Source organism: Kogia breviceps, chromosome 14 (assembly GCF_026419965.1).
Source record: "Kogia breviceps isolate mKogBre1 chromosome 14, mKogBre1 haplotype 1, whole genome shotgun sequence".
In the NCBI taxonomy this organism is placed as follows: domain Eukaryota; kingdom Metazoa; phylum Chordata; class Mammalia; order Artiodactyla; family Physeteridae; genus Kogia; species Kogia breviceps.
In genome coordinates this window covers 70,230,439-70,253,017 of record NC_081323.1, presented here as the reverse complement: position 1 = coordinate 70,253,017, position 22,579 = coordinate 70,230,439, and the positions used below count along the sequence as shown (strand labels likewise).

Genomic DNA, 22,579 nt, shown 5'->3' with positions numbered 1-22,579 from the left:
AGCTCTCACTTCATATTTTGGCATCTGGCATTTCTGCTATTTGAATCCTAGCTCATTCACTAACTGAATCCTAGTCTATTCACTAACTGAAAAGATTTTTACATGTTTTGTGTCAGGGATTTTTTCAGGATGTCAGTCTATTAGATTACTGGAAATGCAAATCCTATGTTGTTTTATTTCATTTTTTCCTTAACAATATAAAATGAACATATTTGGTGTCAATAAATATTCATTTAAAACATAATTTTTATGAATGAAAGAATTTACCTATTTGCGTATTTCTTTGTACATTTCCATAAGAGGTCTATATTTCATTAAAAATATTTTTTACACAAATTGAAACATATGGGTTGATTTCTCTATTTTGAAAGTTAGCTTTTTTTTTTTTGTAGGGCAAATAGACAATTACATTCTTATTGTTGCTGCATCTTAATGATAACTTAAGATACTCCCTTGAACTTTTGTCCCAGATGTGGGTTTTTTGTTTCTTACTTGTGCAGACATTTTTTCCTCTCTTTAGCTAACTGTTTCAGACATCATTATCATTGTACATGCTTGCCAGTGCTATTTATAAAGGCAAAAACATCCAGAATGGTGTGTGTGTGAGAGAGAGAAAGAGAGAGAGAGAGAGAGAGAGAGAGAGAGAGAGCGTCACAGAGAGGGATAGAGAGAGAAAGAGACAGAGAGAGAAAGACAAAGAGTGAGACATATACACACAGAGACAGAGAGAGACAGAGAGAGAGACTGAAGACACTCACAGACATATGTACTTACCTGCTATGCAGATGTCTTTATGAGAAAATGGGAAAATATATAGTCATTGGACTGCAGTTTTCTCCCTAGCGAGCTCCCAAAACACCACAGTACCTTAACCAGGCTGCAGCTATGATTGTTTTTGCATTTCTTGGAGCTGTCATGGGCTATCTATTGATTTCAGGGTTGCTAATGACCGTGTGGAAGCTTTTGCGGCCAGACTGAGTCCAGGCTGGGAATCACATGACTAACCATTCTTGATACATTGTTTGCTGAGATCATCAAAGTGGGTTTTATTTTTGATAAACTTTCTGTCTCCAGTCTTTCTGTGGCTACAGGTGAAGCACAGTTGGGAGAGCAGTCTGGACAGAGCTGGGGGCCCCTGAGAGCCTGAATATTTAACAACAAAGAGGTTTCTTCCTGGGGTAGTGAGCGGGTCCTTGGATAAGTATTTGGACACAATACCCATATGAGGTGCAATCTTCCCTCAATGTCACCCAGACAATGGTCCCTTCAGGACTATCCCCTTGGGAATATGTACTATATGGGGCAGGCATGGGCTCTAGAGCCCTCTTTGTGCAGGGTTATGTAAAAAGTGCTTATGAAAAGAACCATACACCAAGCCCTAAGTCAGCAGATGTTTCACACACTGAAAATTCCCTTCAGTGTCCAAAGCCCAGTTTTTAGAATGTGTCTCAGCTCAGTTGGGATAAATACAGAGTCTCTAGTTCTGGCTTCCCCCAGGCATCTGATGAGGTTCCCTGGGGCTTCCTCTGTGTCCGTAACTATTTTTTTTTTACTTGGGGGCATCTCTGGAGTATCCTTCACTGGGTGGTCAGCTCCATGAATTATTCTCAAATTGATCAATCACAACTCTGGTGTTTGAACAAGGGGAAGCTGGGGAAATGGAACTTTCCATCCTTGTCATTCATCTATCCACCTGTCCATCCATCCATCCATCTATCCATCCATCCATTCGAGTGCCCACACAGTGTCAGGCACTATGCTGGATGCTGGGACACAGACTGAGAAAGACAGGTTTGGGTCCTGACGGCAGAGTGCTTACACTCTATCAGGTGGGATAGATGGAACACGAGAGATTACGGAATCAGTTGCACCTGTGGCGGGCGCATTGCGTCCTTTGTAAGACTAGTCGCCAAACGGAGTTGTTTTCGGATTCCCACAACTTCTCTTCTCCACTGCAACCCCCGGTCCAAGCCGCAAGCATCTCCTACTTCTAGATGGATGTCTTCCTTCCGCACTTGCCCGCCTCAGTCCATTCTCCGCATGGCAGCCAAAGTGACCCTGGTAAGCATAATTTAGGTCTTGTCACTCTTCTGCTTGAAACTCCCCAATGGCTCCCAAGACCCTCTCCTTCTGGCCCACCCAGTACCTCTTCGACCTCATCCCCAGCTGTTCTCCCCTCACGCACCCACCCAGCCCCACTGGCTTCATTGTAGCTCCTAGGACACCTACAGTCCCACTTCCGGACTCTGTACTTGCCCTTTCCTCCACCTGGAATGTTCCTCTCCCAGATATTCACATGGTTCAATCCCTCCCCACCTTTGAGTCTTCACCCAAATGTCACCTTCTCATCTCCCCCATTTTTTTTTTCCTTAGCACTTAACACTAACACATTGTGTTTTACTTATTTACCTTATTTTTTGTCCATCTCTCTGCTTCAGAATTCAGGTCCAGGAGAGCATGCATGTATTTTGTTCTTAGCTGTATCTCCAGCACCTAGAACAGTGCCTGGCACGTAGTAAGTGCTCATTAAAAGAAAAAAGAAAGAATGACCCTTCAGTCTCCATCTCCTTGGGTGATTTTCCCTCATCAGGCCATAGTCTCTACTACCTGTCTTACTAGGGAAACTGAGAAAAAGAGAAAGTGTGGCGAGAAGTCCCATTCACCTGGCATGGGCTTTCCCTGCCCACTACTGGGATAGTGGAAAGCATAAGACATCCTTAAACTCAACTTATCCTAGCAGCTCTCTTTCTCCTTGAGGGAGGAGTATCTTTCTCTTGCTCCCGGGTCCTGCCTGGGGAGGAGTAAGAAGCTAGGTGAGGACAGTGGCAGAGAAAAGGAACCTCCATGTACATTTTTAGAGGCCAATACAGGGCACTTTTGCAGACCAATTAGAGACCCCATTTGATAGTGGTGAGTAGATGATGCCACCTTGCCGTGCTTTGGGTTTCTCCTGGGCAGGGCGGGGTCAGTTTCCAGGTCCCTCACGGGAGGGAAGGGGCCCCTCTAGCTGGCAACATCTCCAAGCAGAGAAGGGCAGCTCTATCCACAGCTGGGGGAAGTCCAGCTGACTTGAGCCATCATGATGGCGCAGAGCCAAATCAGGGTCCAAACATGCACAGCGTCCAGCAGCTGCATAGTTGAGAGCAGGACACATTAACCAAGCTAGTGCTCAAGCAGTCGGTTGAATAACCAGAAACCAAACCAGGGGCCAAGCAGTTCAGTCCAGAGTCCAGCAGGCTAACATCAAGAGGAAACTCCCCAAACAAGCCGAAAAGCCAGGGTTGTCATGAGGAGTGGATTGCGATGGCAGAGAATGGCCCCGAAATGGACCTAGGGACAATACCTAAGATCACTGGGTGGCTAACCAACTCTTTCTGAATTCAGTTTCCGCTGTCCGGTCAGACCTCTCTATCCACCCATTGGGGGCCATATTTTTGCCTTTCCTTCCTCTTAATGTGCTGTAGAGCCTGCACTTGCTGTCTCAAACCACCAGGTGGTGACCGTGCTTCGAAAAGTCAAAACCTGAGGTTATCATTGGCAGCTGGGCGCTGTGACAGGTAAGCACATTACATGCGTTACCTCATTTAAACTTCAACTCTGAGCAGCAAGTGCTATTATTATCTCTATTTTACAGATGAAAAACGCTGAGGCTTAGCAAGTTTTAAGAGCTTTGTCTAAAGCCCCCCATCCAAAGGGGCTCTATTAACACGTTGCTTTTTTTTTTTTTTTTTTTTTTTTTTGCGGTACACGGGCCTCTCACTGCTGTGGCCTCTCCCATTGCGGAGCACAGGCTCCGGATGCGCAGGCTCAGCGGCCATGGCCCACGGGCCCAGCTGCTCCGCGGCATGTGGGATCTTCCTGGACCGGGGCACGAACCCGTGTCCCCTGCATCGGCAGGCGGACTCTCAACCGCTGCGCCACCAGGGAAGCCCAACACGTTGCTTTCTGAGTAAGTTTGCGATTGGCAGAAGCTGAACCAAAGCCATTTTGAACAGCGACGGTGCTCTCAGGTGAACGCATACGTTGGGAAAAGCCATAAATAGTATTTAGTGCTCACCGTGGAGCCCTTCTCAGGCGCCAGAATAATGTTTTACAAACACAATTTAATTGAATCCTCAAATAACCCTATAGATCAGACCCTGTTGCTACTCTCACTGCGTAGATGTGTGTGCTGAGGCTCAGAGAGGTTAAGTGAATTGCTCTGTAGGTGTGTCTGAGTAGGTGACAGCCCCAAGGCCAAGAGCAGAGATTGCTTATACTTCACGTTTTGAGTGGGAACTGGGGGTGGGGTCTAGGTCCCTATTCTCTGGTGGGGAAGTCAGGTCTCAGGAAGGCAGAACCCCCAACCTCCTACAAGCAGGACACAGAAACTTTACCTCAAATTCCACCACCGGCCATGACTCAGGGACGTGACCCCACTGTGGGGTGGGGCTTGGTTTTCTCGTCTACCAAAGAAGGGCTTGGACTCTCTCTATATAAATGTTCCAAACTCAAATGCTTTGCAGTGCCAGGCAGGTGACAAAAACGAATGACCTGAGTCAGGCAGGGACTGTGGGAAACTGGTGGACACGTGCCCCATTTAAGGGGCTGTTAAAGCCAGCTGTTGCCACACAAGAATGTGAGTTGGTTGTTGCGAGATCCCCTGATTTTCCAGTAGAATCTAGAAAGCTAGATTTTTATGTACAATCTCCTTTTAGAAATGTTGGCAATGAATTCAAAACTTAAAAAAAAAAAAAAAAAAAAAAAACGGTGCCAATTAAAACACACACACACACACCCAGACACACACATGCACACACTGAACTGGGTTTGGCCGACAGCCCCTTGTTCACTGTGCTTGAAGATGCCTCCAGTTCCTTTTTTTTTTTTTTTTTTTTTTTGCGGTACGCGGGCCGCTCGCTGTTGTGGCCTCTCCCGTTGCGGAGCACAGGCTCCGGACGCGCAGGCCCAGCGGCCATGGCTCACGGTTCCAGCCGCTCCGCGGCATGTGGGATCTTCCCGGACCAGGGCACGAACCCGTGTCCCCTGCATCTGCAGGCGGATTCTCAACCACTGCGCCACCAGGGAAGCCCTCCTCTTGTTCTTTGAGCTTGAAGATCTATGGTGCTGGACAAGTAGAATTGAGGAAGAAGAAATAGGAAGAGAACTCTATGGGAGGTTTCCATGGGGCTCCTCCCCGTCTCCACCGATCTCCTAGTCCAGCAGTTCTATTTTGGTCAGTTTCTGGATCATCTGGGAGCTTGGAGATTCTTACCAAGCCAGGGCTGTCCTAAGCCTGGGTCAAGCCTGGACCTCTGTGCAGCTGGGGAGCCCTCCAGATGATTCTGACACACACAAGGGTGGGAATGTTACCCTGGATCAGTGGTTCTTAGCACTCACTGCATGTGAGAATCACCTTTTAGACCAAGCCCTGCCCAGGGTCAATTAAATCAGATGCTCTGAGTAGGGAGGCTTTGGTCTTTCAAACGGCCCCTAAAGGATTCTAACAGGCACCCAGGGCTGGGACCCACTGACCTGGATCAATGCTCCTGGTCAATGCTTTTCACACTTTAATGTGCTGGAGGGTCACCTCCGGGATCTTGTTAAAATGCAGTTTCTGAATCAGGTCTGGGGCGGGAACTGAGATTCTGCATTTTAAATGAACTCCCAGATTCTGCTGCTGCTGTGGCTCTGGGGGACCACTCTCTGAGTGGCAAGGGTCAGGGATGGTGTCTTCCAAACTACCCCAACGGTAATCATCACTTGTTCTTATTAAATATATACATTCTGTGGAAATAAATGAAGACCACACAAATGAGAACAGGCAAAGCCTACTTATTTAGAGCTTGCTCTAGCAGAGAAGTCAGCCACCACCATCTGAGTTTTGGCAGAGACTCAAAGACAGAGGGAGGAGAGGGAAAGGTTTATAGTGGAAAAAAGGGAAGGCATCAGGTGTGCCTTGATTGGAGGCTATCGGCTTGGGGAAGCTGGAGGCAGGGCTTACTAGAGTGGGGCATCCTGTGATTGGCTAGGGGAGCATATTTGGCTTTCTCTGGTTGGCCCCTTGGCCTGGTCATTTTGCGCCAGTGGTTTCGGGGGTTGTTTAGTTTCCCGGGCTGGATGCTGCAGATAATGGGTCAGAGTTCTATTTTTATATGTAGTCTGGCTGTTGTCCATTTGTATATTCAGTCTCTCAATTCCTGGCTCTTCCCTGGACTAGCTGATTCGGAAGGTCTGGGTTGGGGCCCAGGAGTCTCCAGATGATTCTTATCATCAGAAAACGGGGGGTGGGGGGGAGGGGGATGAAAACCATGTAAATTAGAATCGCCTGGGGACACAAGTGGACAGTAGCTACCCAAACCCTACCTCACAGAATCTCTGGGCTTGTGGTAAGGAAATCCATATCTTATCTATTCTTGAGTAACAAGCATCTCAAAACTTAGCGACTTAAAACAATAACGATTCATTATTTCTCATGGTCTGTGGATTGACTGGGACCTCCCCAATTCAAAGACCCTGGAGCCCAAGGACAATTGTGCGAAATCCCCCAGTTCTAACATGTGTCCTTTAGGAAGGAAAGTTTGTGAGCACTAGGGAGTCATCAATGAATTAGGTTGAAGTAACCCCTAAACTGTATTTGGGCAAGTTTCAAATATCAAAATGTAGTGATTCCAACGGGCTCCAAGAGGGAATTTCTTCTTTTACCATGATGTAGTTGACTACGGGTGTTTAACTTGCTGCACAAAGCGTGCTCTGGTGGGAGTGGTGTAAATGTTTGGAGTTTTTGAATGACAGAGGTGGTGAGAAGGTACATTTCATATAAGTAGTGATAATAATAGCTAATGTTTGTTTACTATGTGCCACACACTATTCTAAACACTTTACATATTTAATCCTCTTTTGATATTCATGACAACCTTATGAGTTAGGCCCTACTTGGCAAATAAGAAAACTGAGGAAAGAGTAATTAATTTGCCGGAAGTCGTACAGTTAGTAGGTGGAGGAGCCAGGATTTGAACCCAAGCAGTCTGACTGTACACTGTATACCCTCAAATACACTGTATATATCGTATACACTCAAATGAGAGGAACTAGTGCCTTCGAAACTCCAGGTGTAACCTCTCTCATCACGTATTTTGTGGATTATAGGAAAGAGGCTGCTATCCTATAAGCAGCCTGGCCTGGCTGGATTAGATAAGCAGTCATTGTCAGGCCGGAAAGGACTGGTTAGGGGTCACAGTCTCCCAGAAGAAATTAGCTCCTGTCGCTGTCCAGTCATCAGCCAGAAAGAGGTTGACCCCCTAATTCTCTTTCCCTTGCCCAGTGCCCTGTAATTGTCCGAACACACCTAGGCCCAGCTCGACAACCTAGAGCTGGTAAAAATAAAACTATGGTGAAAAGAGCCACGTCAGTTGCTATGCCAACCTGTGCTGTACCCAAGGCTATTTTCCAGGGGATGTTGAGGTAGAAAGGGTTCTGGAGGCTAAGATGTGGGGTGGGGAGCATTCAAATCTCCCTTGATGGATTTTGAGCCAAGTCTGCCTGAAATATCCTTCAGAGGCTTGCACTGTCTTTAGGATAAAGTCTCCTGCTTAACATGGCTGACACCTCTCCCCCACCCTCTGGCTTCCTCTCTTTCCATTTCCTCATCACGTTTTCTACTCCCAGGGCACTGAACAGATCGTGTTCTCCACTTCCTTGCTCTCCACCACCTCCAAACCTTTCTACAGATTGATTTCAGCTAGGACTCTGTTCCCTCCCTCTCTCCTCCTGCTTGAGTCGTTCTCCAGCTGCACTTTGTGTCGCTGCGAGAACCTGAGAATATCAAGAACTGTGACGGGTCTGAGCTCTGCCTTCCTTGCAAGCTAACTTGTGAGCTTGGCCATGGCTTCGTGGCTGCCGGCAGAAGACATGAGACACCTGGGTCAGAGCGAGAGGACAGTTGATTACTCACAGCAATAGCAAAGTCCAGAGTATCATCATTTTGCTGGGTTTTCTGAGCCCCAGTTCCCACAGGGGGATGGGAAGAGGGCCAAGTGCCACCTGTGTACCCAGTGGGCTGCATTATATGAGAGGAACCTGGAGCTTAGGGAGCCTGAACCTTTTATACTGGGAAGGGTGCAAGTCTACCCATCGCTCCAGAGGGAGCTATTATCTCTATCTTCCAAGGCTGTTTGCTATAAAAATATCTTTGAAAAGCAAGCCTAGGACAAAGGTGGTCAGGACCTCTGCTTCCAAGATGTGCAGAAACACATGAGATCTATGGAGAACTGTCTCACAGTCACTCCGCTTTCCATGCCATTTCCCCTGGCCCTCCCAGTTGGCTTCCTCTCAACTGGCCTTCTATTGAAGATGACCTCCCTTTATTCCCCCCTCTTTTGGCCTATACCACATTCCTTTGCTCACCCCCCCTTTCCCTCCCTTGATGTCCATACGTTTGTACTCTACATCTGTGTCTCTATTTCTGCCTTGCAAACCAGTTCATCTGTACCATTTTCTAGATTCCACAAATATGTGTTAATATATGATATATGTTTTTCTCTTTCTGACTTACTTCACTCTGTATGACAGTCTCTAGATCCATCCACGTCTCTACAAATGACCCAATTTCATTCCTTTTTAGGGCTCAGTAATATTCCATTGTATATATGTACCACATCATCTCTATCCATTTGTCTGTCGATGGACATTTAGGTTGCTTCCATGACCTGGCTATTGTAAGTAGTGCTGCAATGAACACTGGGGTGCAAGTGTCTTTTTGAATTATGGTTTTCTCTGGGTATATGCTCAGTAGTGGGATTACTGGGTCATATGGTAATTCTATTTTTAGTTTTTTAGGGAACCTCCATACTGTTCTCCATAGTGGCTATATCAATTTACATTCCCACCAACAGTGCAAGAGGGTTCCCTTTTCTCCATACCCTCTCCAGCATTTATTGTTAAATGTTAAAGTATTAAATGAATTAATATTAAAAAATTTTTTTAGAATGGGGCCTGGTACACAGTGAGCGCTGCACACAAGAGTAGCTATTTTATAATTATTAGATTATGGTTTCCACCACTCATCCCATATGTAATTAAAATGAAAACTTAAGAAAACATGAGTACATATAAGGATGCCTACCAAGTTTGTTTCAGAACTATTGAACACTAATTGCCATCAGCATTCCCTACCCCTTCACTGGGTGTGTACCCCCTGAGTTTTTGCCCTAAGTGTATTCTAGTTTGGGGAAACCCCAGCTGAGAACCCCTGGGTGGAAGGATTCTCTGTCATCTCCAGGCAGCCTTTAAGAAAGCTGGAGCAAGTTTCCTGCCTGTAGCAGCTGCTGTATTTCAGCAGCCTTCATCTGTATTCAAGCCAGGGAGTGACAGCACAGAAATTCAAATGCACATTTGAGACCCCATGAAGCCTGTTCTCTAGACCATGATCTGTAGGGAGGGCAGAGTCCTTCCCGCTGACCCAGGCCTCTGTCCTCCCTCCTTGGGGGCTGTGCTCATTAGAGGGAGAGCTCAGCTAATGGGGGTGCTCATCACCCTTGCCAGGACCCCACACATGCTCTGCATACATAGCTTCATAGGGCCCAAAGGGTTACAGAGACCAAGGCCTTTGACCATTTCCCCAGCTGCAGAAAATGATGCAGGTCAGTTTCTTTAACAAATTTCCACTGAACAGTATTAATAGAAAGAGATGGAGCCATCTCCTGACCCTTGTATTTTGTGATATTGTGAAATCACCCCATGGCAGGGGTGGTGCTGTGAGCAGTCGTCTCTCCTTGAGCCCTTTGGTTTATATCCAGCCCATTAATACTTACTCAACCCCCAAGGTCCTGAAACGCTTAACAGAACAAAATATTAGGGTATAAGAGAAGATGCAGTGCTGAGAAAAGTACTATAAACTGTTCCAGCATTTCTCAACCTTTTTTATTTTATACCGTTTTCCTCCTGGGCACACAGACCAGGGCATAGATAAGGGGAAAAGGGAATGGCTCAGAACACAGGCTTTGAGGGCAAACAGATCTGTGTCTGTGTCCCAACTGAGTTATGTACTGGCCGTGTGAGCTCGGGTGTGCCTTTCATCTCGCCACACCTCAGCTCCCCCAGCTGTACAGTGAGGGTGACATTAGTTCCTATTGGATAGAGTTGTTTGAGGATTGAAAGAGATAAGGTAGGTTTCCTTTGACAAACTCCACATGCTTCTCTACCCTTAGATTCTGGAAAATCTACTAGATGCAATCTCCCCCCGCCCCCCACCTGATGGAACTACCTCATTCGATACAGGAAGACACGAGAAGACCCAAGATGGAAGCAGGTTGCACCAGACATAGTGCCAGAGTCGTTCTTGGAGTTCAGGTCCCCTGATCTCCAAGCCCTTGACTTGTCGCTCTATCTGCCCCTGCTGTTAGGAACCTCTCCGCATCAACATGGGACCAGCCTTCCAAGCAATGACTGCCCTGGGCTAGACAGCCAGCCTGAGGGGCGGCTCTGTCCTTGCTGTCAGGACTTTGGTCTGGGACATTCAGTTTCAGCCGAAGTGATCAAACTGCATTTCGAGCAGTTGTCACGTTGAGTACGGGTCACGTGAGGGAGGGGTGTGTGTCACGATCAGGGGACAGTTGTGAACAAAAGGATTTATAATGCAGAGGAAAGAAAGTTATACATGATGAGGAGGCTGGTGGGAAGCATCAAGAGATGCAGACAGCTTGGGGAAAGGCAGATGTCAGGATGCAGCCGAGGGAGCCTGGGCAAGAGTGGACCTGGTCGGCAGGTGTTTATGGAATGCTGAAGGGGTGAAAAGAAATATTTGGAACTTCCTCAGGTTCTGCCTACCTCCTGCTTCCCAGCCTCACCAAGGCAGACCTGACTATGACTCCTGCTCTTGGGTTTCTGGGAGACTCGCAACACTTCATGCCCCTCAGGGATTCTGCACAAACCTCCTCTCTCTGACTTTTCTGTAGGCTACACATGAGCTCTTTGTGTGGCTTGGGCTTCTCACAGCATGGTGGCTGGGTTCTGAGCAGGGGCATCTCACGTGTGAGCATTCACAAGATCCAAGCAGAAGCTGAAAGACTTCTTATGACCTAGGCTCGGAAGTCCCAGATCATCATTTTTGCTTCAATCTATTAGTCAAGCAAGTCACTAAGAGCATTCCAGATTCAAGGGCAAACCCCAACTCTCAGTGGGAGAAGTGTCAAGGAATTCGTGCCCATCTTTAATCCATTATATAAGCCAATCCAAGCAAGTATGAAAATGGCTCCCCAGCACCCCAGCTGAGATGACAAGGGTGCATGGATCCCGGGTTGGGGTTTTGCAGGATAGGTGGGGCTAAAAGGATGGAGAAAAGGGGGGACATTAAGGTGGGATCCAAAGGCTCCTCATTCCTCTAACCATCATCATCATATCATTGTCATTGTCATCAGCTTGTTAATAAAGTTAGCTAATACTTACTGAATTCTTCCTATGTGCTAAGTGCTGTCCACACAGTCCAATGGGGTAGTGACTATTATTGTCCCCATTTCAAGGAGGAGAAACTGAGCCACAGAGACACTAAGCAACTAAGTCAACATCATGCAGCATGTAAACAATAGAGCTGGGCTTGGAAAAAAGGAATCTAGTTCTAGAGTCCACGCTTTGAGCCACTACCCTACACTACGTAACATTATTACCCAACTAGCCACTACTGAGCACCTACTATGTGCCCTGTTTTAAGTTCTTTGTTATCTTATTTAACACCAAATGGAAATGAGGAATGCGGCAGGAACTCTGGGGTTCCCAGAGTGGTTATAAGTCTCACTAATTGCACCCAATTTGGCCTTCCATGCCATTCATTTCCTATTGCCTGTGCCTGGGATTTGTCAACAAGGAGCGGGTGAGTGATGGTGTCACAGCGTGAGTACTAAAGACAGACAAGCCAAGTGAGACCCGTCACTCAGGCCACCAAGGTGAGACATAGCTCAGGGATTCCCAAAGCAGCCATGCGGACTGAGTGCTGGAGTGAGCCATGGTCTGATGGCTACGGCTCAAGAGGATGGAGTAGTGTAGCTGTATCACTGTTGAAGGGATTCGGGTGTAGTGTATTACATGCATTTAATAAGAAAGGTCATATGTGCTTATACTGGTGGGAAGGGCTTGCCACTTTCTGACCACCTCATGCACTGCTTCCATGGTTCGTGTGAGTTAAGTCTTGCCCATAAGCAAAGATGTCGGTGTACTCTTAGTTCCCCAAACTGGGGAGATCTGCTGTCAAAGAGACTAGCCTCATCCTCACTCTAGAGTTGAGAATGTCTCTGGACACGTGAGCTGACCTTGACCCCGAGTGCTAATCCCTCAATACATGAACAGCCCCTTGCTTACTTAGGTCCTTGCGCTAGGACACAGTGACCCATGAGGGTCTGTGACCCACCAGGCTCCACTTAGAGGTGGTGAGGAATTAATTCCAGAAGCCTCAGAAACTGTCCCCAGGGCAAGCATGGTGGTCTCTTAAATGGATCAATGGCAAGAGTTTCACAGGCCACAGAATCTATTAAAACAGAACCTTGTTGCTCCTTGTGTTAGAAGCAATGGTTGGTTTTACTTTCGAGAAAGGTTCTCCTAGGTACAAGCACTGACATCACAATGCAGCTAAACTACTTGATTCAGTTTGACAATTAAACCAAACATATTTATACTTGACTTCATTCTTCAGCTGATTCCTTGACAGGCTGGAGAGTGAGGCCGATGGTGGAGAGCAGGCATTCGTCGTGACATTTTGTGTGCATTTCTGTGGTGGTCCTCAGCCGCCTGGATGAATTCTGGGTTAGGGAGGGGGTGGCAGAGGAGCGGGGCATTGAGAGTGTGGGTGGCAAGCAGTTAGCTGAAAGGAGGCACTGTGGGGTCTGGGCTGGTTGGGGAAAGATGTAAAGCTAAGAAGAAGCTCACAGGCGAGGTAAAAGAGACAAGACCCTGGAGGTCTCAGTGTTATTGGAGCAGTGGAGAGGGTAAGAGATTACAGCTGGAGAATTTAGCATTTATGACATGGGGCACTTCTAGGAGATGCTGAGAAGTTCCAGGTACCACTCAAGTTGATGCGGGGAGACATCAAAGTTGTGGAGCTCAAGAATGGGGGCTTTTTTTTGGATAGGCCATCTCATGGACACTGAAGTTACCCAAGCTGTCGGGGGGTATCCAGGATATCAGGGATGAGACTAGAGGTGGTCCGATGGCATGGCTTCTTTTCTGCTTGGGGCTCCAGCCCCAAGCTGTTTGTATCCTATATGGTGGCCAAGAATGGTAGGGCTGTCTGGTGGCATGAACTGCCTTCAAATTTCTGGATCAGGCTAATGCTTTTGCAGGAGCCCAAGAGGCTTTGACTTCTTCTGACTTTTGCTCAAGGTCTCCCATAGTTTGTGGGTCTTTTTTTTAAAAAATAAATTTATTTATTTTATTTATTTATTTTTGGCTTCGTCGGGTCTTCGTTGCTGCGCGTGGGCTTTCTCTAGTTGCGGCGAGTGGGGACTACTCTCTTTGTTGCGGTGTGGAGGCTTCTCACTGCAGTGGCTTCTCTTGTTGTGGAGCACGGGCTCTAGGCGTGCAGGCTTCAGTAGATGTAGTACACGGGCTCAGTAGTTGTGGCCCGCGGGCTCTAGAGCGCAGGCTCAGTAGTTGTGGCTCACGGGCTTAGTTGCTCTGCGGCATGTGGGATCTTCCCAGACCAGGGCTCGAACCCATGTCGAACCCACGTCCCCTGCATTGGCAGGTGGATTCTTAACCACTGCACCACCAGGTAAGTCCCCAGTTTGTGGTCTTGACAAACAATTTGTTTCAGAAGCAAATGAGAGGGGGTAGGGAAGCCGCCATGGTGGACCCAGCTGTTACTTGGATGACACATAATCACACATGTTCCCGCAGCCTTAGGGGAGAAAAAAGCCTTGCTGCTTCTTTCCCTCTGTGCAATTATTTATCCCTCCTCATGGCTACGCTTTTATGTTTCCATGGAATTTTGGAATGAAGAAAGCCACCGATGGCCTCTGAACCCAGAGGAAGCTCCCTCCCGGAGGTAACTTCCACGGCTACCTTCTCCTTTATGATCCTCCTTATCTCACTCGTCGCAGGAGCACCAGCTGTGTCCAAAGCTGTACTCGTGTAGCAGACGCTTCCCAAGCGGTAAGGGTCCTTTTGGACCTTTGACTATCTCCTAACCACCCACCATTTTCCCTTTGTAACCCTTGTGGGAAAATACTTATTTTAGATATTAACTAAGGATTCTCTGTCCTTCCTGGTCCATGAAGTTAGTGGCTTTTAGTGCTTCAGAGGAGGGATGGTACAGCAGAAAAGCTGGTGAGTGTGTGCCATTTGGGGAGAAGGGCTTGGAAATAGCTGAATGACTGACCAGTGTGAGTCTGCCATGGGAATGCACAGGTCTCAGCAAGGACTCTGCGTGGATGATAGACAATGACCAAGGCAGGAGAGGTGAAGCGTGGCTTGGAGGATGCCAGCATGCATGGCAGACAGTGACCAAGGACCAGATTCACCCTCTGGCACTTGGCCCTTCTGCGCCCAGAATATAGGTGCCCCACCCATCCAGAGAACAAGTGACGGGGGCTTCTTGAATTGCTGAGATTGTGTTTCCACCACCCAAAAGAAATGGGGCTTGGGATACCAATAAAGATCAGCTCTAGAAACATCCAGAAAGCTCAATTCCTGGCACCCTTATTTCGTGGCCTGAAATTCTTACTTCCAGGGGGCAGTTTGGCAAGAACCCTAATCTGTCATGTTTTAGATTGAATTGCACGTGTACATGCTGTACTGATAGCAAATGTTAGAAATAAAACCACATTACGTATATCCTGACAAAACTATAATTCAAAAAGATACATGTACCCCTATGTTCATAGCAGCACTATTCACAATAGCCAAGACATGGAAACAACCTAAATATCCATCGACAGATGAATGGATAAAGAAGATGTGGTACATATATACAATGGAATATTACTCAGCCATAAAAAGGAATGAAATAATGCCTTTTACAGCAACATGGATACAACTAGAGATTATCATACTAAGTGAAGTAAGTCAGAAAGAGAAAGACAAATACCATATGATATCACTTATATGTGGAATCTAAAATGTGCACAAATGAACCTAACTATGAAACAGTAACAGAAACAGACTCACGGACATAGAGTACAGACTGGTGGTTGCCAAGGGGGAGGGGGTTGGGGGAGGGATGGAGTGGGAGGTTGGGATTCGCAGATGTAAACTATTATCTATAGAATAAATGGACAACAAGATCCTACTGTATAGCACAGGGAACTATATTCAATCTCCTGGGACAAACCATAATGGAAAAGAATATTAAAAAAGAATGTATATATGTGTATAACTGAGTCACTTTGCTGTACAGCAGAAATTAACACAGCATTGTAAATCAACTGTACTTCAATTAAAAAAATATTAAAAGTGGAAAAAAAAAAGAGAAATAAAACCATGCTACCTCAAGGCAACGCTGCGGCTCTGAAAGGACTGGTGAGCAGGGGTGAGGTGGCTTCTGGAAGTCACTGCAGACTTTAACAAGGATGCTACCTGCGGTGAGAATACAGGAGGAGACAGGTAGCAGGAGTTAAAGGAAAGAAGAGCAGAGGGGGAGGCTTGCGTGGAGAGATTTCTCTTAAAGGTGGAATTTCTGGGAGAACCAGCTATTTTACTGGCGTGGGCAGGGCCAGGCCATCAAGGCAGAGAAGCTACTGGTATCAAACCAAACCAGCTTGCCTCTTAGCTCTCCCGAAGGTCAGCTGTTGGGTAGATCAGGAGGAGCTGTGTTAGGATCCTCTAAGGCACAGGGCCCTCAAGGCTGGAACTGGTGGTCAGGCCCTCGACCTTGGGAGCACGGCCCTCATTAGCAGTCTCCGGTGCCCCCAAGCGTGGATTGGAATAGTTTAGACATACATGCCTCGCTCCTGATTGACTTGTTTCCATTGAGTCCATCCCTAGTAGGAATCTGTTGGCAATTATCCGGCTCCACTTCAGCCCCTGGGGGCCTGTATCCCGCGGCAGTAATGAGGCTGAGCAGAGCCTCTCCGGCATAATAAACAGCACAGGAACGGGTGCGAGGGCACCGCTTCCTCTCACAATAGGGTAACTCGGGCTTCAAGGACAATCAAGAGACTCACGATCACAGGCGAGCTTTAATTGCTTTGGTAAAACTGCAGATGAGTAGCCGGCATTGAGGTCTCCCCCAGTCTCAGCTGGGAAGGGAGATTTTTATTCATTTTGCTGGTTTGGGAAGGAGGGGGCTCGGTCACAACAACAATAGCTATCATTCAGTGAGAATTTATTACGTGCCAGGCCCTGTGTTAAATGCTTTCTATGCATTACTTTGTTTAAAACTCACCACTATTTTATGAGCGAGGGACTATGATTGTTCCCATTTTACAAATGCAGAAAGTGAGGCTCCCAAGAAGGGATGTGATTTGCCTGGTTGGTAAAGGATGGGTGTGGTTGTAAATCTGGGGATGCTGGGGAGAAGGCAGGCGTCCTGGACCCGAGGAACCGTTTCTTGTGCCCCCCCCCCTTTTTTTTTGAATGCAGCAAAAGCAGTTCGTTTTGGTTTTAAACATCTTTATTGGAGTATAATTGCTTTACAATGGTGTGTTAGTTTCTGCTTTATAACAAAGTGAATCAGCTATACGTATACATACACCCCCATATCCCCACCCTTTTTTTTTTTTTTTCGGTACGCGGGCCTCTCACCGTTGTGGCCTCTCCCGTTGCGGATCACAGGCTCTGGACGCGCAGGCTCAGTGGCCATGGCTCATGGGCCTAGCTGCCCCGCGGCATGTGGGATCTTCCCGGACCCGGGGCACGAACCCGAGTCCCCTGCATCAGCAGGCGGACTCTCAACCACTGCGCCACCAGGGAAGCCCTTTCCCTCCCTCTTGCGTCTCCCTTCCTCCCACCCTCCCTATCCCACCTCTCTAGGGGGACACAAGGCACCGAGCTGATCTCCCTGTGCTGTGTGGCTGCTTCCCACTAGCTATCTATTTTACGTTTCGTAGTGTATATATGTCTATGCCACTCTCTCACTTCGTCCCAGCTTATCCTCCCCCCTCCCCGTGTCCTCAAGTCCATTCTCTATGTCTGTGTCTTTATTCCTGTCCTGCCCCTAGGTTCTTCAGAGCCTTTTTTTTTTTTTAATTCCATATATATGTGTTAGCATATGGTATTTTTTTTCTCTTTCTGACTTACTTTACTCTGTATGACAGACTCTAAGTCCATCCACCTCACTACAAATAACTCAATTTCGTTTCTTTTTATGGCTGAGTAATATTCCATTGTATGCCCTTTGTCTTCCAGCTTGATAAGGGATCATTACTTAAAGGAGACGGAGGCAAAGCAATATTTTTGTATATGAAATCTTTGTCACAGTTCCTTTTTTGTCTCTCAAAAGGAGGGATCTCCTAAAATCTGCCGGTCAAACAATCTCCATGTTCATATGTTACTGTAGGACCCCAAAGTCCACAACTCCTCAATAGTAGCAAGATTTCTAATAACTACACACACAATATCTAGGAAAGAAAGTGGCTTTTAAGACAAAATAGATAATATGATTTTTTTAAAAGGAAAGGAAAGAAGCATCCATAGGCACCAATGATTGGAGAGATGTATATAACTGTCTGACTGGATGATTTTCCCCTTATTTTTCTTTTGTATAATCAACTTATTTTTAATTTAAAATAATCTCTGGGAAACAGTTAGTTTAAAAAACAACCATAGGGCTTCCCTGGTGGCGCAGTGGTTGAGAATCCGCCTGCCGATGCAGGAGACACGGGTTCGTGCCCTGGTCCGGGAAGATCCCACATGCCGCGGAGCGACTGAGCCCGTGAGCCATGGCCGCTGAGCCTGTGCGTCCGGAGCCTGTGCTCCGCAACGGGAGAGGCCACAACAGTGAGAGGCCCGCATACCGCAAAAAAAAAAAAAAAAAAAAAAAAAAAAAAAAAAAAAAAAACAACCATAAAGGGCTTCCCTGGTGGCGCAGTGGTTGAGAGTCCGCCTGCCGATGCAGGGAACACGGGTTCGTGCCCCGGTCCGGGAAGATCCCACATGCCGCGGAGCGGCTGGGCCCGTGAGCCATGGCCGCTGAGCCTGCGCGTCCGGAGCCTGTGCTTCGCAACGGGAGAGGCCACAACAGTGAGAGGTCCGCATATCACAAAAAAAAAAAAAAAAAAAACCAACCATAAAAACTCTCCCCTTAAAACTCAGGATATAAACCATTTCAAAGAAAGTGGAAATGAAATGCAACATCTTTGATTTTAGAGGATAAACTAAAGCTGAATTCAGGAAAAATAATTGCTTTAAATTCTTTAGTCATTAAACAAGTAAAAAGTCAAAACAAATGAAATGAGCATTGACCTCAAGAATGAGGAAGATAAGGTCAACAAGATAAACACAAGGAAAGCAGGAGAGAGGACTTAACAAAAAGAACGATCATAAATTGAACTAGAAATTCTAAGGCCAATAAACATCGATAGCTACATCCAAAATCTGGCTCTTTAAAAAGACCAATGAAACAGACAAGCCTCTGGCAAATCTAAAAATATAAGCAAAATTCAGAGTGAAAAAGGAATCAGAAGTTGGAAATTAGAGGATGTTTTAAAAGAATTATCAAAGGATATATCATAATACAGTGCAAATGAATTTGAAAATCTGGATGAAATGGATTCTTTTCAAGGAAAATACAAATGAATAAAATTAACTAAAGAAATTAGTGGAAAATGTAAGTAGACTAGTAGCCTTGAAAGAAATAGTAAAAGTTGTAAACAAACAAACAAAACCCCATTCCCCAAAAGATTCCATGTTCAGACAATTTTATGGATGAGTTCTTTTTTTTTTTTTTTTTTGCGGTATGCGGGCCTCTCACTGTTGTGGCCTCTCCCGTTGCGGAGCACAGGCTCCGGATGCACAGGCTCAGCGGCCATGGCTCACGGGCTTAGTTGCTCCGCGGCATGTGGGATCTTCCCGGACCAGGGCACGAACCCGTGTCTCCTGCATCGGCAGGCGGATTCTCAACCACTGCGCCACCAGGGAAGCCCGAGTTCTTTTAAACATACAAAGAACAAGTCATTTCCAGACTACTTGAATAGGTAGAGCAAATTTTAAAAGTTTCTCAAATTGTTTTATGAAGCTAGCATAACTGATAGCAAAATATGATAAAAAACATCACAAAAAAGAATACTACGGAAGTTCCTTATAAATATGGATGCAAAAATCCTAAATAAAATATCATCAAATCAATTCTAATCAAGTTGATTCTAACACTGTACTAAAAGTACATTAAAGCATGACCCAATGAAACTTAGTTTTGTAATGAAAGGATGGTTTAATATTAGGAAAGTTATTAACACATCTGATTATATCAATAAGTACAAAGAGGGAAACCAAATGATCAGCTCTGTAGATTTTGTAAAAAACAACATTTGATAATCTTTAATATTCACTTTTCTTAACAACTCTAGATAAAATTGGAATAAAGGTGCAGTTCCTTAATATGATGAACAATTTCTACCTTAAAACAACCTTTCATTAACTTAAAAGCAAAATACTAGAAATAATCTCATCTTGTCAAGGGCAAAAAGAGATCCCTATTATGATTTCCATGTCATCAATATTTAACACTGCCAGTTTTTCAGCAATGATTTTCAAAAATAATATCCAGTCAGGCATGTTCTGAGACATGTGGCCTCTTCTGGGTATGCTACCCAGAAGCATGGTGTCTCTTCAAATCTAATTTAAAAAGTTAAACATTTGAATTATAAAAGTTGTATGTGCTTGTTGAAACAATTCAAACAACTGATACAATTCAAGCATCTAAAGTAAAATCAATAAACTTTCCTTCTCCTCTACAAACTAATATCCCTAATAGTCACTATTAAAAATTGGGGGGTGAGGGAGGGATGGATTGGGAGTTTGAGATTAGCAGATGCAAACTATTATATATAGAATGGATAAACAACAAGGTCCTACTGTATAGAACAGGGAACTATATTCAATATCCTATGATAAACCATAGTGGAAAAGAATATGAAAAAGAATGTATACATATATATATATGTGTGTGTGTGTGTGTGTGTGTGTGTGTGTGTGTATAACTGAATCACTTTGCTGTACAGCAGAAATTAACATAACATTGTAAATCAACTATATTTCAATAAAATAAAATTTTTAAAATGTATATCTTCCATATTTTCCTTTGCTTACATAAACATCTGGAAACATGAGTACTTACACAGGTTTTCTTTAAAAAGTGGGGAATACAAAATTATTGCTCTTCAGCTTGCTTTTATTTCAGTTATCTGTTTATCATGTATATTCTTCCAATTAATGCAAAATAAATGATTAAAACTAATGTTCAGTTATTATAAAGTGGAGTGGCTGAGTGCTATGTGCAGAAGAGTAGAAAAGGAGGACAATTCACAGTAGCTTTCAGCCTCTCTATGCCCCAACAATTCAGCTCTGATCCTGAACTTGCATGCCCATTGAGCAAATAACATCCTTGCAGTTATTTGGAACCACTTTCCTCAGACAGTAGTTTAATGATGATCTATTTGGTCCTTAAATAAGCCTCCTGAAGAGCTTCACTCATCCTCTACAAATGGCTCATCAGCATATTCCTTCCAGCCACATAGGAATCTTTCCTTGAGAGGACTTTTGGTGAATACAATGTTCAGTAACACTTGAGTCCTCCAGCTGTGCTTTGATTGATGCCTCAGCTGAGTGTTTAGGTGTCTTGTCCCACAATCTAGCTCTAAATCTACTGTGGGCCAAGGGGTGGGGAAATGAGCACTCATACATAGTACATGAAAATTTGGCACAATATTTGTAGGAGTAGGAAGGGAAGGAGAGGCTGGGCCAGGAGAGGGGAAGGCCCTGGGATGACTAGAAATCATTTTCAGTCACTAGACACCCCACAGTCCAGATTAGGCCTGTTTGTTTAGCATAGTGGGTTTTAAAAATTGAATTAGTTACCAGCATTTAAAAACTGGGTGATTTTATCTAAAAATACAGATTTCTAACTCCCTTTGAAAAAAGTAATCACAGGATTCTGACACTAGGCCTCATATCCCTATATTACAGCAATTGTCAGGAGCTGCCCTGGTCCTTTAGTTTACCTACAGCTTCCAGGCTCAGATCTTGTCCACAGCTGCCAAGTACAGCTGCACAGATTGTGCACTGCACAGTTTCAGAGGGTATCACTCCCATAGACTAATATGAATGGTACCTGCTAGAACTGTGCAATGTGGTGGGCCTGCCTCTGTTCTTACTCGCATTTTGGTTCTCTGAATTAGAGATTTTTGACATATAATGGACAATTTGCACAAAAGCCGTATTTAAGAAAGTCAAGGATCACTTGCATCTCCATGTGTTAGCCATGCTTATTTTTGGCTGGTGGCCTTATGACTGAGTTGTATTCTCTTTGTGATTTTTCACATTTTCCAATTTTTCTGCAACGAACATTATTCCTTCTTTAATTAGAGAATGGGGTGGGGAAACAATAAATGTTACTTTAAGAAAAAAGTAAACAAGGTGCCTTGAGATTCTGGCAGGAGGGAGAGCAGAGCAGCATTTACTTGCAAGTGAACGGCTGAAAGCAAGCAATGAGAGAATTTCTAATGAGGCCAGGAGTCCAGGGAATGTGCCAGAAGGGGACTGTGATTACCATCTGAATCTAACAGTCTTCTTTAGAAATTACTAAGTGCATGGTGTCCTGGGAACACAGGGAGAAGCAGAAACCAGCACAGGAGCAGGGTACATTGCCTTAGGAATGAGGATTAAGGTTTGCTTTCTTTTTTTTCTTTCTCGGTGAAAGGCAAACTTTAATCCTCATTCCTAAGGCAATGGCTCTGAGCTTGGGAGAAGCTTGATTAATTGCCAAGTTGTGGCTAGTGAATAAAAGTTCAATTAGAACTGTGCTTGCTAATGAAATCCAAATGCTGGAGCAGGAAACTGGCAGAAGCAGCCCTATTTTCTGAAAGCACAAACCAGGAAGCTGGCAAGGGTGGTGCTGGGGAGAGCAGACAGGTGCTCCCCTGGGCTGGAAGTACCGTGGGCGAGAGTGGTTTCACTGCAGCTTCGGCAGAAACAAGTTGCGTTCAAGTGCGTAAGATGTAAACGCTTTGGTATTTCGAAGTCCTCATCTGTAAAATGAGGATAATAATACCTTCCTCATAGAGTTATCGTAAGAATGAAATGGTGTGACTTATATAAAGTTAGTGTGCCTTCCTGTTTCTCAAGCTAATTCAATATGTCAAGCACTTACAGAGAAAGCACCTGCAGGAGCCAGGCCACTGCGTAGGCCCTGTGGGAAACAGTAGGCAGACAGCACAATATAGTACCGTGTTCTTTATGCATATAATCTCTTTTAACATCACCATGATCCCATGAGATGAATATCTTTATAATAACTTCATTTTTAACTTTTCACTTGGAAATAATTTTAGATTCACAGAAAAGCTGAAAAGATAGTATAGAAAATTCCTCTGTATCCTTTATCCAGCTTCCCCTAGTGTTAACATCTTACATAACCATAGTGCGAGTTTCAAAACCAGAAAATTAACATTAGTACAGT

The 22,579-nt window shown here is 45.2% G+C and overlaps 1 long non-coding RNA gene across 1 annotated transcript in view; it reads right to left on the bottom strand.

The window, feature by feature from the left end:
* Positions 1-1,049: 1,049 nt before the first annotated feature.
* Positions 1,050-22,579, bottom strand: part of LOC136792540 (uncharacterized) — a 29,467-nt gene continuing 7,937 nt past the window's right edge. Inside the window, exons 2-3 of the long non-coding RNA XR_010836481.1 lie at positions 2,410-2,522; positions 1,050-2,058 (exon numbers count right to left, since the gene is read on the bottom strand). This is a non-coding gene — a long non-coding RNA (uncharacterized lncRNA). The remainder of the gene's footprint in view (positions 2,059-2,409; positions 2,523-22,579) is intronic.